General features: G+C 40.2%; 1 protein-coding gene across 3 annotated transcripts in view; it reads left to right on the forward strand.

Moving 5' to 3' along the window:
• RAF1 (Raf-1 proto-oncogene, serine/threonine kinase) overlaps nt 1-20665 on the forward strand; it is a 73509-nt gene that overhangs the window by 13923 nt on the left and 38921 nt on the right. Inside the window, exon 1 of one of the 3 annotated variants that reach the window (XM_069560984.1) lies at nt 3027-3077. The exons of the other annotated variants lie outside the window; for them this stretch is intronic. The gene's annotated coding sequence lies outside the window, so the exon portion shown is untranslated. Of the gene's footprint in view, nt 1-3026; nt 3078-20665 lie in introns of those variants that run through there. 3 annotated transcript variants of the gene reach the window in all.

The following is a 20665-nucleotide window of genomic DNA, read 5'->3' on the forward strand; positions in this document are numbered from 1 at the left end:
TCTTCTAAGGCTTGTTGTAAGTTGTACATAGCATTAGGTTTACTTCTCTTTGATGGTAAATCTTGTCTCATTTCTCCTACCATGGAGAAATACAAAAATAAGAAGCTTTTTGAGGAAATGATAAGTCTAAGCAGAGAAGGAGGTATTTTTCAGAAAGTTACCTTGGTTGTTAATTGCAGGTAATTTAGGCATGTGTTGATGTGTAGATAATTTAGGAATGTGTTTACAGGTTCCAAGATATAGACTGATGGTTAAGCATCTAGAATTATTACTCCATGCAGGCTCTGCAGAAGATCTCTGGGAATAGAGAGATCATTTGCAGAGATCAAATGAACAAGATAGCATATTAGCTGTGTTATTTCCCCAACTGGGCTTCCCAGGTGGCTCAGTGATAAAGGATTCTGCCTGCCAGTACAGGAGATGTAAGAGATGCGGGTTTGATCCCTGGGTCGGAAAGATTCCCTGGAGGAGAACATGTCAGCCTACTCCAGTATTTTTGCCTAGAAAATTCCATGGACAGAGGAGCCTCGTGGGCTACAGGTCAAAATGGGGTCAAAAAGAGTCAGACACAACTGAGTGACTGAGCTCACAGCACACGTTAACCCGAGTAATGTGAGAGCTAAACAGTTGATCTGTATTTTGGAAGCTAGGACTTAATTTTGGAACATAGTAACCGTAGTAGTGAAGAGTGTTAGGCTTTGAACTCAGAAAAACCCAGGCTGGAGGTTTATGGCTGTCTGGAACTCCTGACTGTTCCATCATAATGGGGAACATTTACTGTGTCAGGCCAGCACTCTGTGCTTCACATGCATTGTTTAACTTTCGCAGTTTGTGAAACATGCTGAGTAGAGGGGAGTGAGCTCCAAGTCCATCTTAAGTAAATGTCATGAGTAAAGGGCTGTTTAAAGCTGTGGGCATCTTAGTGTGTTCAGGTCATTTAGTCTAGCAATAGTCTTTTCAAGCCCTTGCTACCCGTTTCTCCTCATTTCTCTCCTTTTGAACCAAAGAAAAACTCACAGCAGCTACAAAATATTACAACAGAATTTTAACTCCAGGGCAGTACCCAGGTGATTTTGATGTATAGGAGTTCTTTTGTATTGACTAATATTCAGAATTAGTGAGTCATGGTTTGTAGTTTAGCAGTCTTCTAATTACATGGAGATTTTATTTTATCTAATTTCTGTTTGTTACCAACTCTGAGTAGGAAAATTTTGGAGTGAAGATTAAAAAAGAATGACTAAAAACAGTTTACGAGACCAGTGCTCTAGTCCCTGAGCCACAGAGCCGTTAAACACAATGGAGCCTTCATCATGTTTGTCTTCACTGGTTATTCACTTGCTGCAGATTGTGAGAGTTAGCTTCTAAATAAGAGATTGTCTGTGAGCATTTTGAAATACTTACTTGGCAGCGCCAGGCCTTGGTTGAGGCAGACAGGTCTGTAGTTGAGGCGCTCGAACCCTTAGCTGTGGCATGTGAGCTCTAGTTCCCCGACCAGGAATTCAACCCAGGCCTCCTTAAATTGGGAGTGTGGAGTACTAACCTCTGGACTACCCACGTCCCAGGATTATATTTTTGATACTCTTCTATGCTGTATTATTTAATGGATAAGAAGAAAGAAAGGCTATGTGAGAAAAAGCATTGGGAAAACAACTGCTCTAAGATAATGAATTTGAACTAAATCATTATTTAGAAAAGAAGTAAAACTCTCTTAAATATGAAGGACATTTAAATTGCTTATGTTATATAAAACAAATATTTTCCTTTATTCCGTATACCGCATTACCTATAAACTATTTATTTCAAAGTAGTAATAGTAATAATGTTAAACAATTATTTTTGTTTTTTAATGTGTTAAGGTAGACCTGTAATTCATAGAGTCTGAGAACCTGAGTTTTTTTGTTTGTTTTCCTTCCCTTATTGTCACTAAACCTTTTGAACTTCTTGTTTTCTTTGTCTACAGAAGAACTAGGAATAATACCTGGTTTTAGCCTGTTTAATAGCACTGTGAGATAGTGGAGAGGAATAAACTGTAAATTTATGTAAAATTTTAAGTTCTCTTGATTGAAGTAAACTTTCTCCACTCTATCTCAACCACAGGATGCATTGCTATATTCTTAGAAACTTGATATTAGGCTTAAGAATATCTCTAAAATCTAGTTTAACACCAAAGTGCTGGTTGCCTTAGGTATTTGTGTTCTACCACTTTAATATTTTTAAGTGAAATAAAAGAGAGTAGTATTTGAATAAAAGCTCAAAAGTGAGGTTTTAAGACAGATTTTATATACTGATTCACTGAGGCATTTTCAAGAAAAATGCCATCCGTCTCTGTGAGATATTTACACGTGTGTGTGTGTGTGTGTGTGTTTCCCTACTCAGGAAAGAATAGTAAAATTTATTTGGTGGCTTGGCTTGGCTGAGGTACGGAGAGGGTAAAGCAGTCAACCTTAACCCCAGGTTGGCGCAACTGCTTCTTGACTCTTTTAGGCCGAAGTCTTAGAACACTTTGGTTCTTGTACACTGAACTCCTGAAGAGCTTTCTGGATTAATCGGGGTTGTTTTCGTTTGTTTTACTTACCATGGTCCAAAGGTGTCTAACCCTTCAGGAGAGTAACTGACAAGACAATCGATGAGGAATGTTTGAGTGAGTGCTCTGCTGAGGTCTGTATCTCCTGACGTCGATAGGGTAGTGTTTCCAGTCAAACATTTATCCATCAGATTAGGCCCTGAGTTAGATGATGGACCTTAAACACAGGACTCGAGTCCCTGAAAGGCGCACGATGCGTACTGGCTGTCACGTTTCCATAGTTGTGCTCGCGCCGCATCTGGCTTGTCTCGGGCTGTTTATTAGCACTTTGTATGTGTGCTGCTCCCTAATAATCTTGTCCCTGAAACAGGCTTGCTTTCTGAACACTTTTTTTATAGCACATGGTAAGCCAAAAAACAAAAAAAAACAACCAAGACTCTCCCAGAGTAATTAATTTATTACTGTTTTATTAATCTGGTGCTATTTATTCATTTTTAGAAATGCCTCTGAATGAAGCAGTTCTTTGAAGTTACTGCTAGAGCTGAGCCACAGGGTGAGAAGTCTGAAATGAATGTGTTGAGTTTAAAATGCCTGTATCATAACCTGTGTATTCTGGATTCTGAGTTTCAGAATAAAGATCCCAGTTTCCTTTGTAATGTCACTTCTCAACAGCTTGTTAGGAATTGACTAGGAAATAACTTGATTTCTCTAAAAAATTTTAAGCAAGTCAGTTTTCACAGACGCAGTATGGCCCCTGTATTTACTACCCTTTTACTTTGTTTGCATATCCGAGTGTTCCTTCCTGCTCTAACTGGCTTCTCAGTCACGTGGTGTTTTGTGTAGTTTGGGGCGTGAGGATTGTGGGAAGAGTGCTCAAAACTCTGCAGACTGTGGAAATGCAGCCTGTAAAGCCTTTTGCCTTAGCCAAGAGAATGTTTGTGACTTATCTGCTAATCCCTGGGAGTTGAGTGGTAGGTGCTGTGCTCTTAGGGCCATTTGAGGACAGAAGTGTACCTTGCTTGCCAGTGTTTAGACTTTTATAAAGATAATCTTACTTCTTGAAAGTATAAGATGAAAATCACTGGCACCCTGCTTCTGTTCCATTTCTTCAGTTTTTTGCTTGACTGTCCTGGTGCATGTTGTTCATGGAAACTCCCAGGAATGGGTTCTTGATTGTTTAAAAAAAAAAAAAAAAGAATTTGCTATAAAAATTGAGTTAAAAAAAAAGTGAGCTTTTCTTAACATTCCTATATTTGGATTATTTTAAAAAGAGTTGAGAAATTTATCATTTTAATCATCTAATTAGCTGTGGCCTGTGAAATGTGCTGACATTCAGCAGTTCCTTGTTTTTATTCACTGAGTTACTGGTTTCATCATTTTACTAAAATGGAGACTTATTTTTAGAGGTTACAACATACGGCATTAGGCCCATAGCGAATATAGAGAAGGTGATGACTAGTAACTGATTCTAGAATCATTTGCAAACCTGATGTGAAAATGTATCAGTTTTCTCAAATTTTAGCTTTTGTATGTTCTGAAATTGCTGAAAACTGTAACAAAACTTTGATTTTCTGTTTAATTTTGTTGATTAGTTTCATGGTTCACAACTTATGTATGTGAAGACTATTTTTTTAGATTGACATCCAGAAATTTAAACTGGAACTGCCATTGTTTGGTTATGCTTAAGAAATCATTCTTGTTTTGGGACATGTACCCCAAATATTTGTTAATTATTGTATTTCTGTTAGGCTGAACCACCCCTGCTCCTGTCTGATAGCCTACTCATTCTTTTGGATTCTGCATGATCTTAGGCATGTTTAAAAACACATTTCAACATTTCTTTAGTAGAGACACTGTGGCTTAAAACCACTTTTTATTTTCAGCAGTGTATATTTAGGACAAATGGATGTGTGTGTAGCTGGAACATGTTTACAGTTTAGTTTGACAGCAGGTGAACAAGAATGGTGCTTGGTTTTATTTTTATAATAAAACAACTGTGAAGAAAAATGCCAAACAACACTAGGAAATCAAACTTTGGAAATAGCTCAAGCATGGTCGAATTCCATAATGGCTCCAACTGGCTATTACCAGCTAGCTTTTGTCTGTTCGGCATCTGTCTGGTAGAGCGGACTGCTAGCCAGTGGTTACGCTGTGCCGATTCTGCATTTGCAGAATTCCACAATTGTCAGTGTTCTAGTCCTGGAGTGTAGCCCCTCAGCATTGTGTGGATCATAAATGACTGGACTGATGATTTTTAGTAGAACTCAGCACTCACTGGACCTAGATGCCAGCCTTTATTATTCGTTCAGGAAGTGTCTTTAATGGCCAGTTGTATGCTAGACACTGAGAGGTGATGGGGTTTTTAGGGTAAACTGAACGCAGCTTCTTGGAACATACTATCGAGGGTAGACAATCACTTGGTATCTAATATAATTTCAAAGTATTGTAAAAATGGCGTAAAGGATGGTGGAAACAGTAAAGCTCAGTAAAGAGGGGAAAATGCTGGGGAGAGACAGGATACACTGAAACAGGATGGCCAAGGAGGTCCCCTGTGAGGAACCACATTTGAGTGGAAACGTGGTTGACAAGCTAGCAACAAGAAGGTCAGTGTGACAGGAATAAATGAACTAAGAGAGAGGATAGGGGATAAGGTGTAGAGCAGAGATAGAGGCCAGGTCATCATGTAAGGCCTTGTAGGTCATAGTTTTGAAGAATTTGGCTTTTATTTTGAGTGTAATAGGGAACTAGTCACACTCAAAAGTAAGGACTTTAGCAGAGCAATCATGTGACCAGATTTGTGCCTTAAGGTAGTAGGTAGAGAATAGATTCGCAAGTTTTGAGAGTGGACATAGTGACACCTGCTGTAATCTAGGCAAGACATGATGGTGCTTTAGGTTGGAATGGTTGGGTTAAAGTGGTGGAGTTTGGAGGGTCTGACAGTATGTGTTGGATGATTAAATGTGGTGGGTGAGGAAAATACTAAAGGAATCAAGGATCATATCTAGTTTACTCTGTTGTGTGGGTAAGCACTATTATTACCAATAATATCATGTAGTAATAGCTATTTTGAATTAAGTGCCCACAGTGTACCAGACAGTGAATTTTGTATTCTTTATAATTTTTCATTTATTTCTCATAACCACTCCACCTCTTAAAATATATTCTTATTTTACAGTTGAAGAAATTAAGGCGTAGATGTTTTTTGCCCAATTCCACACAGCCAAGAATGTTATTCATCAGCAAATCTCTGCACTTAAAAGTGCATGCTTAGTTTATTTGGTCATTCAACAAGTACTCTTCTAGGAATTAAGTATACAGAGGTTGTCAAAGCTCAGTCTTTATTTTCATGGAGTTTAATAATTTGAGTGTTAAAAATTTTACTACAAGAGTCTATATAGTTTTGTGGACCAAGTGTGTAGGAGGACCTTGCTTAGCTGAATGTTGGATTTTTGGTACTCTTACTAATTTTCTGGACTGTAGGTTTGACCTTGCAAATAAGCCTATACTGAAGCTTTTTTATTACCCAGTAGGTTAGGCCTTCTCTGGGTTTCCCTTGTGGCTCAGATGGTAAAGAATCTGCCTGCAATGCAGGAGACCCAGGTTCATTCCCTGGCTTGGTAGGATCCTGGAGAAGGAAACGTCTACCCATTCCAACATTCTTGCCTGGAGAATTCCATGGACAGAGGAATTGGGGAGCTACAGTTCATGGGGTCACAAAGAGTCAGACACAACTGAGTGACTTTCACGCTCTGGCCTTCTTTCTCTTCCTATTGTTCTGCTTAATATATAGGCTTGATTCTTCTCTTTCTCAAATCAGGTCGTCAAGAGCGAATGCTGAGGAGTAGGGCAATCAGCGGAAGTAAAGCTGCCGAGTCAGAAGGGGTTCTGGCAGCTGGAGTGCAGGAAGGATCTGAGAGACAGAGAGAAGGCGCAGAGCTGTGGTCTGTTACCGTGATTGTCATTGTTGTTTTGAAGCTTTTCCATCAAACTACCACTAATATTAGATTAAATGCCTACTCTTTAAACCTGAAAGTTTTTTGAAACGTTTCATCTTAAATCTTTGGTTTGTGACTTTTACTTCTTAATAGATACGTTATAAAAATATTAAAAACTTTGTGTTAGTCGCTCAGTCGTGTCTAGCTCTTTGCCACCCCGTGAACTGTAGCTCGCCAGGCTCCTCTGTCCATGGAATTCTCCAGGCAAGAAATGCTGGAGTGGGTAGCCGTACCCTTCTCCAGGGGATCTTCCCAACCCAGGGGTCGAACCCTGATCTCCCACATCGCAGACAGATTCTTTAACGTCTGAACCACCAGGGAAGCCCATATTTAAAACTGTAATTACCTTATTAACTTCCCCAACTCAAATCTGAGTAAAATTATTGTTTTTTGGAAAATCTGCTGTATTTATTTTTTGTAGATAACCAGAGGTTACTCATTACAGTAACTTATAAATCATTAAGAGAAGGTTGCCATATAGTCTGTTTGGAAAGCTAGGGAAGGATATTCTGTATCAGAAAATTGTAGTATTTGTCATATTTTCACGGCAGTAGAATCATTACAAGGTGTTAGAGCTAGAAGGGTCAATATAAGTCATCTCTTCCAACTCTTTTTTTTGGGGGTGGGGTGGGCAGAAGAGGTAGGTAACTTGAGGTTATGTGGATTAAAGGAAATAGCATTTGAATACCTATATGCTTAGCACCTAGCTTGTAGTAGATGGTTGAAAGTTGCTGGGTTTTTTTTTTTTTTTTTTTTAAATCTGTCAAGTCTGTTCCTTTTGTATTTTCTCATATTTTGCTTTCTGGAAATTCCATTTTCCTGGTCCTAGTGATAGATGTGTTCCACAGAAGTGATTGAACAAGAAAACATGTGGTATTTTGTCCCCTCCCTGCTCAAGGCTCTTCCCCTAAGATCTGCTGAAGAACAGAGTGACAAGAGCTTAAGAAGACCCATGTTGCTTGCCTGATTTGTCATGCGTGCGTGTGTTTACAAATAGTGGCAATATTTGAGAAGCTTGAAGTTAAAGGTATTACCTGAGTTTTGATTCTACCTTTAAGAGTATGCACAGTAGGTCAATTTAAGGATATATCTCTTAAGCTCCTTCCTTTAACAAACCCTTGATCTTGGTGATTGTCACCTGAAAACTGGTGAAGTGGACACCTGTTGTTTGTTTGTATTACCCCCTTTCATTGTAACTGTACCCATATTTTTCTCTGAGGAACTGTCAGCCCTTATTCTCTCTTATGTAGCCACTCAGTTTTAATGAGACTGATCTCATCGTTAGCTCTAGTTGAGAGCCTGATTTGCTTCAGTCAGTCTGTAAAGGCCAACCATTTGGACGTAATGATTTGTTCATAGTGACTCACTGGAGGCCAGTGAAATGTGAACTTGTGTTGGGGCTCTTTACTGTGAAGAGCTTCCCTGGGAAATGCTGTTTACCTGAAGGCAATACCAGAAAGTTCCAAAAAGCAGAACTTGAATTTGTTCCTTTGTCAAGGCAACTATATACATATCATTTACATTGCATTAAATATTGAAGGTAATCTTGTTGTTGTTCAGTTGCTTGTAAGTAATCTAGAGATGATTTAAAGTTTGGAAGGATGTGTGTAGTTTTTATGCAAATATTACACCATTTAATATAATGTACTTGAGTGTCCTTGGACTTTATCTGCAGGGGATCCTGGAACAAATCCCTTGCAGATACCTAAGGGTGACTGTACCACATTTTATTTATTCATTCATCACTGGATGGGTATTTGTGCTGTTTCTACCTTTTGGCTGTTAGGCATAATGCTCCTGTGAACTTTCTGATGTCCTAAGGTTCTAATGGACTTCCCAAGTGGCTGAGTGGTAAAGAATCCTCCTGCCAAGCAGGAGACTCAGGTTTGCGAGGATCCCCTGGAGTAGGAAATGGCAACCCACTCCAGTATTCTTGCCTGGAGAATCCCATGGAAAGAGGAGCCTGGTGGGCTACAACTCATAGGGTTGCAGAGAGTTATACGTAACTGAGCGACTTCATAACAGCAGCAACATCACAGGTCCTGAAAACTTGCAGGTCTGCCCTGAAGTTCTGTAGCTCCAGTCTGCAATAGATAAAGAAGCCTGATGATTTTTGTTGCTCCGAGTGGATTTTTGGAAGGTAAAAGAATAGATTATTAGTTTTAGTTTGGAAATATTGCAAGTAACCAGATGTTTTGTTTTTATGGTTTTTGGAATCTTAGTTCCTTGACCAAGGATTGAAAGTAGTGAAAGCATGAAGTCCTAACCACTGGCCCACCAGGGAATTCCCGGAGAAGTTTTTCTTTTTTTAATTGGTTTGGCCAGAAAGCTCATTTGGGTTTTCCTGTAACATATTATGGAAAAACCCCAGCGAACTTTTTGGTCACTCCAGTTTTGTGACATTTGGTGTTCACAGGCGTTCTGAGACTCCAAGTTAGCGGTAGGTCTGATTTAGTCCTTTGCACCTGTTTTTAAAGATGAAACCATGAGGTCCAGGGAGATGCATGGGCTTTCCCAGAGCCTCCAGATTTACTATCAGTGACTTTGATGGTGTTTTGACATGCTGTCTTTAAAAAAAAACATGGTAGGTTTAGGCAACTATAAACATTATTTGTAAAAAAAACTTGTGGTAAAATATAACAAATTTACCACCATGCACCATATACATCGGAGAAGGCAATGGCACCCCCACTCCAGTACTCTTGCCTGGCAAATCCCATAGGCGGAGGAGCCTGGTAGGCTACGGTCCATGGGGTCGCTAGTAGTTGGACACAACTGAGCGACGTCACTTTCACTTTTTACTTTCATGCATTGGAGAGGGAAATGGCAACCCACTCCAGTGTTCTTGCCTGGAGAATCCCAGGGATGGGGGAGCCTGGTGGGCTGCCGTCTCTGGGGTCACACAGAGTCGGATACGACTGAAACGACTTAGCAGCAGCACCACATACATTATAAATCTCTGCACAGTTGAGTGGCATTAAGTACCTTTACAGTATGTTGCAGCCATCACCACCATCCATCTCCAAAACTTTTCCATCATCCCATACTGAAACTCTGTACCCTTAATCTCCCTGCCTGACTCCCCACTCCTGTCCCTGTGAACTGCAATCCTACTTTCTTTATGAATTTGACTACTCTAGGTATGCCATGTAAGTGGAGTCATAGGATATTTGTCCCTTTATGACTGGCTTAGTTCACTTAGCATAATGTCCTCAAGGTTCATCCATGCTGTGGCATGTATTAAAATCCTCTTGCTTTTTAAGGCTGAATGATAACTTCCTTGTATGTGTATAGCATATTTTGTTATCATTTCACTGGTCAGTGGACACTTGGCTTGTGTCCACCTTTTGGCTGTTGGGAATAATACTGTGAATATGGGTGTGCAAGTATTTTGAGTTCCTGCTTTCAGTTCTCTTGGGTCTGCATCCAAATGTGGACTTGCTGGATCGTATAGTAACTCTGATTTTTTGAGGAAGTGCCATACTGTTTTCTGTAGAGGCCATACACCATTTTACATTTCCCACCAGCAGTGCACAAGAGTTTCACTTTCTCTGTATCCTTGCCAACACTTCCCTCCCTCCCTTCCTTTCTCCCTTTTTCTTTCTCTCTTTTTGATAATAGTCATGTAAAGTGCTGTCTCATGTTTTTGATTTTTCGTTTCCTTAAAGATTAGTAATGTTGAGCACCTTTGCATGTTCTTGACTGTTTGTGTCTTTTTTGGAAAAATGTCTATGCAGATTCTTGGCCCGTCTTGAAATTGGGTTGTCTTTTTATTATTGGGTTCTAAGAATTCTTTAGCCTGTATTCTATAGAATATTTATATTCTAGATGCAAATCCCTTATGAGTTACATGATTTGCAGATTTCACCCCCCTTTTCTCAATTAATTAATTTATTTTTAATTGAAGTTTAAATGCTTTACAGAATTGCGTTGGTTTCTGCCAGACTTGATTATCTTTTTATTTTCTTGATTGTGTTCTTTGAAGCAAGAAGTTTTTAATTTTGATAAAGTCCATTTTATCTGTTTTTCTTTCTTTGCTTGTGTCTTTAGTATTATATCTTAAAAACCACTGGCAAGTTCAAGGTCATCCAGATTTCCTCTTTTGTTTTCTTTTAAGTGTTGTACAGTTTCAGCTCTTACATTATTCAGGTCTTCATCTGTTGGTTTCATTTCTGCATATCCTCTGAAGTAGGGGTCCAGCTCCATTCTTTTGCATGTGGGTAATGAATTGTCTGGTGCCCCCCTCATTTCTGCTCTGTTGCTCTAAATGGTTATGCCAGTACCACATTGATTACTGTAGCTTTGTGTAGTAAGCTTTGAAATTGGTAAGTATGATTCCTCAAACTTTGTTCTTTTTCAAGATTATTTTGGCTATTCTGGGTCCCTTGAATTTTCATGTGTATTTTAGAGTCAGCTTGGCAATATCTACTAAGAAGCTGGCAAAGAAGCCTATTCCGTTAGAGATTGTGTTGAATCTGTAGGTCAGCTTGCAGAATATTCTTCTCTTAATAGCAAACTTGCTTTGACTGCTTTGAACATACATGGACCAACATTCTTATAGCTCTTGAGTTTCTATGTTCTCAGTTCAAAGGATCATTCTTTATAGTCTCTCAGTTTCAAAGCAAGTTTCCGCTTGCTTGTTCCATTCAGTTGTAGTGGGGCCTCAAGGGGTGGGGTCATGAATATAAACAGATAAATGTCGCTGCTTGGGGCTTTTTCCTGTGGATGAAGGAATGAAGTTCTCAAAAGAGGAATGTGGGGTTGAGAGACAACAGTGTCGTTTGCCGCGCTTTTCATTGGTGGAGGCAGTGTGTGTAGGCCAGGTTGGAAAGGCTGTGAACACTTGGAAAGTTAGAAGTCTTCAGGTGTATCCATGGTTTTGAGGCAGGAGGAAGAACAGAAGCCAGCAAAGCAGGTGGAGAAGATAGAAGAAACCTCTGCAAGTGTCGGATAACGAAAGTCTCTTAGGAGGAGGAGAGGGTCGTTAGGCTGAGAAACCCTCTAGATTCAATTGCTAGGATTTTATTGCTCAGACTTGCTTAAAAGCCTGACAGATAAGTAGTGGCAGAGTACAGGGTCAGTTTTTTAAAGAATGTATTGCCTCTGCTAGACTACTGTTTCACTGGTTTCAGTCATTGGAGTACTATCTGCCTGACTTTTACCAGAACAGAGAACCACCTATAGTAGTGCTGATTTAATATATTCTCTTAAAATAGCTCACTGCTTTTTTGTTTTTTGGCGATGCCTTGCAGTTTGTGGGATCTTAAGTTCCCCGACCAGGGATTGAATTTGTGCCTCCTGTGGAGTCCTAACCACTGGACTGACCGCCTGGGTATTCCTGGAATTTTAACTTTAAAAATAGTAAAGTAGTTTGAGGCTGTAGAGTTATAGAGGTAAGGGCTTGGTGCTAGCATCACCTGAAATTGCAGGAGCAGAGCATCAAGGATGGATGGTGATGGCTTACTCTCTTGCGTTGACTTCTTTTGCACAGAAATGGAGGGAACTATGTTATGTGCACTTTGAAAATACAGTCAAAATGAATCCAAAAGAAGCTGCCAGGAGAATGGGGATCGCGTATAGTACTGTATTCCTTTGCTGCTATTTTAATATAATAAAAACAACAGTATTAATTTTTAGTTAGAGTTTGTCAGTGGCTTTTTTTTTTTTTTTTTAATGGCGATTAAGAAGTGTTAAAGAGGTAGTAAAGATCCCAAACTGGTAATTCTTCTTTATCATAATCTTTATCTGATTGATTCAGTGTTATTTTATGTCATGTTCACACATCCTCTAAAATCACCTTTTAAACCATGAATAATGTATTGCCCATGCTTTGGGAAACCCTGTATTGCTAGACCGAATATTCTGTTCATGTTGATCAACCACCCAGAATATGTCAAGGTGCAGCCCAGCTCTCACTAGCTCCTGTATAAGGAAGAGTGTACTTAAAGGGGTATAGGATCATGTCATACATTGTACTGATGTTTTCTTAGGTCAGTCTCTCAAGGCAGTAGAAATAGAAGCAAAGATAAATCAAACTTATAAGCTTTTGTACAGCAAAGAAAGAAGAAAAAGTCACTCAGTCGTGTCCAACTGTTTATGACCCCATGGACTGTATAGTCCATGGGATTCTCTAGGCCACAATACTGGAGTGGGTAGCCTTTCCCTTCTCTAGGGGATCTTCCCAACTCAGGGATCAAACTCAGGTCTCCCACTTTAGGGGCAGATTCTTTACCAGCTGAGCAACAAGGGAGCCCCAGGCCCCAAGAAAACTTGAGTGGGTAGCCTTTCCTTTCTCCAGGGGATCTTCCCAACCCAGGGATCGAACCCAGGTCCTCATGCATTGCAGGCAGACTCTTTACCAGCTGAACCACAAGAGAAGCCCTTTGTAGAGCAAAGAAAACCACAAATAAAATGAAAGTATAACCTATAGAAGGAGAGAAAGTATTTGCAAATGATGAGACCAACAAGGGCTTAATTTGCAAACTATACAAACATACAACTCAAGAATAAAAAACAACCCAATCAAAAAATGGGCATAATAAACTTAAATAGGCATTTCTCCAAAGAAGACAGACAGATGGCCTTCAGGCATGTGAAAATATGCTCAACACCGCTAATTTTTAGAAAAAGGCAAATCAGAACTATAATAAGATATCACTCCACATCAGTCAGAATGCTCATCATTAAAAAAGTCTACAAGTAACAAATGTTGGAGAGGGTATGGAGAAAAGGGAATGTGCCTACAATGTTTGTGGGAATGTGAGTTGATGCAGCCAAAACAGTATGGAGGTTCCTCAAAAAAATAAAAATAGAGTTGCCATATGACCCATCAGGACTTCCCAAGTGGCTCAGTGGGTAAAAGAATCTGCCTGCTGTGCAGGAAACATAGGAGATACTGGTTCGATCCCTGGGTTGGGAAGATCCCCTGGAGAAGGGCATGGCAACTCTCTCCAGTATTCTTCCCTGGAGAATCCCATGCCAGGGGAGCCTGGCAACCTCTGGTCCATGGTGTCAGAAAGAGTCAGACACGACTGAAGTGAACGCATGATGCATGCGCATGGCCCAGCAATCCCACTCCTGGGCAGATACGTGCACCCCTTTCTTCACAGCAGCGCTCTTCACAAAAGCCAAGTCACGGAAACAGCCTAAATGCCCTTTGACAGATGAGTGGATGATGAAGATGTGCACACAGACACGCACGCACCGGAATACATGCAGCAGCAGAGAAGAAGAATGCCGTTTGCAGCAACGTGGATGGTGTCAGATATTATCACACTGAGTGAAGTAAGTCAGAAAAAGGCTGCTGCTGCATGATGCCACCCGTATGTGGACTCTCAAGTATGGCGCAAATGAGCTTATCTGCAGAACAGAGATGGACTCACAGACGCAGAACAGGCCTGTGGTTGCCCAGCGGGAGGGGCTTGGGGAGGGGTGGAGTGCAGGTTTGGGCTTGGCAGATGCAAAAATTATATATAGTGTGGGCAAACAGGGTCCTATGATATAGTATAGGAACTTCAGCATCTTGTGATAAACCGTAATGGAAATGAATATAAAAAAGAATATATGTATGTATAACTGAGTCACTTTGTTGTACAGCAGAAATTAACTCAACATTGTAAATCAGCTATACTTCAGTTTAAAAAAATATGGAGAGTATAGGATCATGTAAAACTAAAAATGTGGGCTGTTTCCTTCCATCTCTTCCCTCCCCACTGCTCTTCCCTTACCTCTCTCCCCCTCCCCTCTCTCTACTCTGTCTGTGAAGAAAAGAAAAGGCCATTGTGCAGGTGAGTGTTGTTGGTGGCAGTTCACGGTGCTACAGAGGGTCACACAGTTATGGATTCTTGTCCCTGATGCACAGGTGTGATTCAGAGATTTCTGCCCACTGGCCTAGGGATTTTGTTTTGCTTCTTTCTTGGGTTAGATGCCCTTTTTCCTATATCTCATCTCTTTCTTGATTTATTCTTAATTATGTAACAAATCCCTTGAGACATGGATCTTGAAGGGTAAAATAGTAGTAAATGTCAGAAAATACCTCTTTTCTACAATAGTTTCGGTGATTATTCTAAATTGGAAATAGTTTCCCTTTGGAATTTAGAAGTCTTTTCTTCATTATTTTTCTAGCTTCCAGTGTTGATAAGTTTGAAGCCATTCCAATGCCTGATTCCTTTTATTTTTTTCTCTAGAAGTTTGTGAAATTTTCTGTTACCCCATTACTGTAAAATTGAATGTAATGAGCATTTGATGGGCTCTGTTCTGATAATTTCAGTTAATCTGATAGCTCAAGTCATGCAGGGGTGTATGTGTTTCCTATTGTGTTTTGGTCTTTATCGTCCATGTTAAAGTGTCTGGTAATCCTTGGCAGTCTTATTTCTAAAAGGATTGGATTAAATAGCTGATTGGAATCTTTGAACGCTTGGGTTAGGCTTATTGTCTTTGAGCTTCATCGTAAGGTAGGGGAGCTAATGTTGGGGTTTCTTTTGAGCCTGGTTGCCCAGCTGTGGAAGGAGCTCTTTGGTCTCTGCTTTCAGGCATTCAGTTAGCATGGTTTTCAGAATAGCACCCATGCTCTCAACTGTACCTGAAACCTCCCAGTGTAGAGACCCTCTGTTTTACTTTTTCCAGGAATAAAGACCTGAGCCACCTTATTAGAAGAGTTTAAGAGACCTCTTTGGGAATTAGGCTGTTGAGTGCTCCTTTTCTTCCATGGAGTATAAAAAACACAAAATAATCTTACTTAATACCCTGCCTGCTGATGGAAAGCTGACCTAATGTGAAATTCTTAAGAAAGTTACACCCATTGGTGTTGCCTTTATCAGTCTGTATCTTTACCCTCTCTAAACTTTCAGAAGTCTTTGTCACTTCGAAGATAGTGGAATAACACAACCCTCCTCTTCCGGGTTAAACCTACCCTAACCCCCTACCCCACCCCGCCACCCCGAGGTAAAAAAGATCAGAGAAAATAGCCACGAGTTGCTTCAGAAAATAAGCGTATCTTAAAGACAAAAATTCATCCCAGACCAATTTTAAAATATTAACCTTGTGAGAGTAGCAGCATTCGTCCATAATTCTTACCTTCTGACCTAGTATCTCATACCTAGGTTATGGAGCAGAATACTCACGTACCCGATGGTGTTCTTCTCCGGTTCTCTGTTGGGACAAGTAAGGGACAGCATTGTTTTTTTTCATATGTTCTGATTTCAGAGACTTTTAGCTCTGAAAAAAAGTGTGACTTAAGAATAGGTTAAGGATGAATTATATGCAACACAATGGGGTATGATTAGACAAAGAATTATCAAATATTTAAAGTTGGAAGGAGAATAATGTAACAGTGTTTGAATTGAGACAGCAGTTGTGCCTATGTACACGTATGGACAAGGATTGAGGCCACAGTTAGACCCAAAGACAGCATTGCTAAATAGTGAAAGAACGTAGCTCAGCTCCCAGAACCACCCACTTCACGGGATTTAGGAGAAACCCTTCCTTCAGCCTGGTCTGTCTGCATACACGGCACACTGAGGCACAGGCTCGTTTTCCGCCACTCTCATTCTCCATGCTGAGTGGCCTTGGTAAGGCAGAAGCTACAGCAGTATTAGCGTCAGGCACAGCCGTTTACGAACACTGAACCATTTTCATGAAAACTCAGTATTATTACCCCTTTTTACGGTTAAGCCTTCAGCACAGACATCTTCTGAACTTCATAGTTGGATGTCTACTGCGCATGTAGTTACTTTACAGTGTAGCAACTGGGCTAGTCCTTCTAAGACTTTGGTGTTGTGTCTTCTCTGCTCGAAACTTTTCAGTGGCTTCCCATTTCCCTCAGTAAAAGGCAGAGTCCTTCCAGTGGTGACCTGGGTGACCACATTGCCCCCTCCCCTGGATGTACTCTCACTTCACTGAGCTCCATGACCTTTGCTGATGGTGCGCGGGACACTCCTCCTGGAGGTCTTCACTGGCTGCTCCTCCTCCCTTGTCTGTCCCCTCAGCTGCTTGCAAGTCAGACTCCTGACTTCCTCACCCAACTCCACCTCCTCAGTGGGACCGACTCTGACTCTGACCTCATTATATAAATTGCAACTTGTCTCCCTTCCCCCAGCACTTATCACCCGCTATCATGTTATATAATTTACTTTGTTTTGTGTGTGTCCTCTAGAAGATCACTTCTCCGGAGATCAGGAGTCTTTGTCTCTAATTCACTCAGGCATGTAGAGTAAAACAGTGTCTGGTACATAGTAGTTGCTCCGTAATGTGACTGAGTGAAAAAATTAGTATGGGGGAAATTAAATAATTTGGCAAAAGGCCACACAGCTAATAAAAGGGGCAAGTAGATTCTGAACAGATATCCATGTACCACACTTCTAATATTAGGAGATGGTATCCAAAAATGTTTTGTTAGGATGAATAAGGTTATGGGTAACTTTCCTCTTTTATGCCCCTCCCCAAATTTAATTATATCATATTTTAAATAAAAGTGTAATAAAAACAAATGATCAGGGTGGAAGGAAGAAGCCAGTAGCAGGAAGCTAGAGCAGGCAGCCGCAGGGTTGAAATCTGGTGCCTCATCTCAGCCTGCCACCCAAATGCACTGATCTTATCTGCCTGAACAATAAAGAGTGATAGTGTGATAAAGCTCTGGCAAAACTTGTGAGTGCTTTTGACCTTAGATATTCTGTCAGTAATCTTGGCTCTCTATCTTACTGTGTAACCTTGGACAGTTTTTTTAACTTTCTTGGTCTTCAGTTTCCTTGTCTCCAAAATCAGGATAATAGTATCTCTCATAGAGTTCTTGGGAGGCTTAAATGAGAGATTTAATTAAAGAACTGATGCTTACATAGTGAAATGTGACAATTTCAGTGTTACTCTGCATGTTGTAGTCTGTACCTCAGTAGTATCGTACCTGCTGAAATGTCAAGAACTCAGTAGCAATGAACTAATGTTATCATTCTTGCTGTATAGTTGGTACAGAATTTTAAGAAATTCATTTTTGGTGAATATATCTCATTTCCTAGTCAGTTTTGGCAGGTGTCAAAATAGAGAACAAACCAATATTGTTAGTGTTCAGATAACTAGTCTTTGTTAAGTTATTTGTATTTTTCATGGATCCTTGCTTGTGGTTATAATCTTATATTGCATATTAAAAATAGCCCTTTCCCTTAATAATTTACATAAATCTAAATGTTTACTATGTTGTGGATTCTGCAACAACTATCTCATTGATTTGAAGTCTTTGTTGAATAACTTCTTTGAGTCACATGTTGTGCTAATAGTAAGTTCTGGGAAAACAAAGGGAAACAGGCATGTGTGTGCTGTCCTCAAGGCGCTTATAGTCAAATAGGGATGCAGACATGTGAATAACTAGGGAAGGGCTATTAATAGCATGCATGTGAATAATAGCAATATAAAAAAACAAGAGAGAGTGGTAAATTCTTTAGGAAGCAAAGAAAGGAGGTTTTATGGGAAGAGTTTTACCTGAAGGACATCGCAAAGAACCCAAAGCTCAGTAGAGGCATGTAGAATTTTTCTACATAGTGGCTGCCTTCAAAGACTTCCGGAAGCCTACTTTGTATGTTTTGAAGTTCTCATGCTTGCTATCCAGAGACTTGATCTCTGGAACTCTCCAAAAGACAAGGTTAAAAAAAAATTACGAGACTCTGAGTGAGGATAATCTTTCTCACGTCCACTTTGGAGAAGGATTTAAATTGGGAGTGGAATGTGCATTAAGTTCAGTGACATAGATTTAGCCCCACACTCTTATTTGGTATTTCCTTTAAAAGCAGAAAAGAATAGGAAACAGAAGATCTTACAGCGACAACTATCATTATAAGGAGTGATAAATGAGACGACAAAGAGGAAGGGCAGTTTTGGGAGAGAACAAAATATTACCGCTTCAACATGGAGTAAACTAATTTAGTAATGAGGCTTTGTAGGGGCTTCCCTGGTGGTCCAGTGGTTAAGACATCACACTCACGATTCCTGGTCAGGGAACTAAGATCCCACACGCTGCAACTGGGGAAAAGAACAGATTCGGCATGCTGGAAACTAAGACTTGGCACAACCAGACAGATAAATATATTTACATATATGTTGAAATGAGACTTGATCATGGGAGTATAAGTTCCATGCCTTAAAAATGTCACAGTATTTAACAGTTAGTGAGCCATGTAGCCTAATCAATGTTAGAGAATGGTCTCAAGTTCCTGTCAGTGAATCCACTGCAGTACATATTGTCACAGTAAATTTGAATGATAAATGTTCATTGTTCAGTCGCTTAGTTGTGTCTGGATCAAGCTCATGTCCATTGACTCAATGATGCCGTTCAGCCAACCATCTCATCCTCTGTCACTCCCTTTTCCTCCTGCCCTCAATCTTTCCCAGCATCAATGTCTTTTCCAGTGAGTCAGCTCTTCGCATCAGGTGGCCAAAGTATTGAAGCTTCAGCATCAGTCCTTCCAGTGAATATTTAGGGTTGATTTCCTTTAGGATGGACTGGTTGGATCTCCTTGCAGTCCAAGGGACTCTCAAGAATCTTCTCCAGCACCATAGTTCGAAAGCATCAATTCTGTGGTACTTGGTCTTCTTTATGGTCCGACTCTCACATCCATACATGACTACTGGAAAAACCATAGCTTTGATTCTGTGGACCTTTGTTGGCAAAGTAATGTCTCTGCTTTTTAATATACTGTCTAGGTTGGTCATAGCTTTTCTTCCAAGGAGCAAGTGTCTTTTAATTTCATGGCTGCAGTCACTGTCCTTAGTGATTTTGGAGCCCAATAAAATAGTCTGTCATTGTTCCCATTTTTTTTCCCATCTGTTTGCCATGAAGTGATGGGACTAGATGCCGTGATCTTGGTTTTTTTGAATGTTGAATTTTAAACCAGCTTTTTCACTCTCCTCTTTCACGTTCATCAAGAGGCTTTTCAGTTCCTCTTTGCTGTCTGCCTTAAGGGTGGTACCATCTGCGTATCTGAGGTTATTGATATTTCTCCCAGCATTGTTGATTCCAGCTTGTGCTTCAGCCAGCCTGACATTTCCCATGATGTATTCTGCATTTAAGTTAAATAAGCAGGGTGACAGTGTACAGCCTTGACGTTCTCCTTCCCAATTTGGAACCAGTCCATTGTTCCATTTCCGGTTCTAACTGTTCCTTCCTGACCTGCATACAGATTTCTAAGGAAGCAGGTCAGGTGGTCTGGTATTCCCATCTCTTGAAGAATTTTCCACAGTTTGTTGTGATCCACACAGTCAGAGGCTTTAGCAAAGTCAGTGAAGCAGAAGTAGATGTTTTCCTGGAATTTCCTTGCTTTTTCTATAATCCAGCAGATGTTGGCAATTTGATCTTTGGTTCCTCTGCCTTTTCTAAATACAGTTTGTTCACCTGGAAGTTTTTGGTTCATGTACTGTTGGAGCCTAGCTTGGAGGATTTTGAGCATTACCTTGCTAGCATGTGAAATGAGTGCAGTTGTGCTATAGTTTGAATATTCTTTGGCTTTGCCCTTCTTTAGGATTGGGATGAAACTGACCTTTTCCAGTCCTGTGGCCACTGCCAACTTTTCCAAATTTGCTGGCATATTGAGTGCAGCACTTTCATAGCATCATATTTTAGGATTTGAAATAGCTCACCTGGAATCCCATCACCTCCACTAGGTTTGTTTGTAGTGATGCTTCCTAAGACCCACTTGACTTCGCACTCCAGAATGTCTGGCTCTAGTGATCACACCATCGTGGTTATCTGGGTCATTAAAACTTTTTTTTGTACAGTTTTTCTGTGTATTCTTGCCACCTCTTCTTAATATCTTCTGCTTCTGTTAGGTCCATACCATTTCTGTCCTTTATTGTGCCCATCTTTGCATGAAATATTCCCTTGGTATCTCTCATTTTCTTGAAGAGATCTCTAGTCTTTCCCTTTCTGTTGGTTTTCTCTATTTCTTTTCAGTGTTCACTTTAGAAGGCTTTCTCATCTCTCGTTGCTATTCTGTGGAACTCTGGGTTCCATAGATATAGATGGGTATATCTAACGTTTTCTCCTTTGCCTTTTCACTTCTCTTCTCTTCTCAGCTATTTATAAGGCCTCCTCAGACAACCATTTTGCCTTCTTGCATTTCTTTTTCTTGGGGATGGTCTTGATCACTGCCTCCTGTACAGTTTT

This window comes from Ovis canadensis, chromosome 19 (assembly GCF_042477335.2).
Source record: "Ovis canadensis isolate MfBH-ARS-UI-01 breed Bighorn chromosome 19, ARS-UI_OviCan_v2, whole genome shotgun sequence".
NCBI lineage: Eukaryota > Metazoa > Chordata > Mammalia > Artiodactyla > Bovidae > Ovis > Ovis canadensis.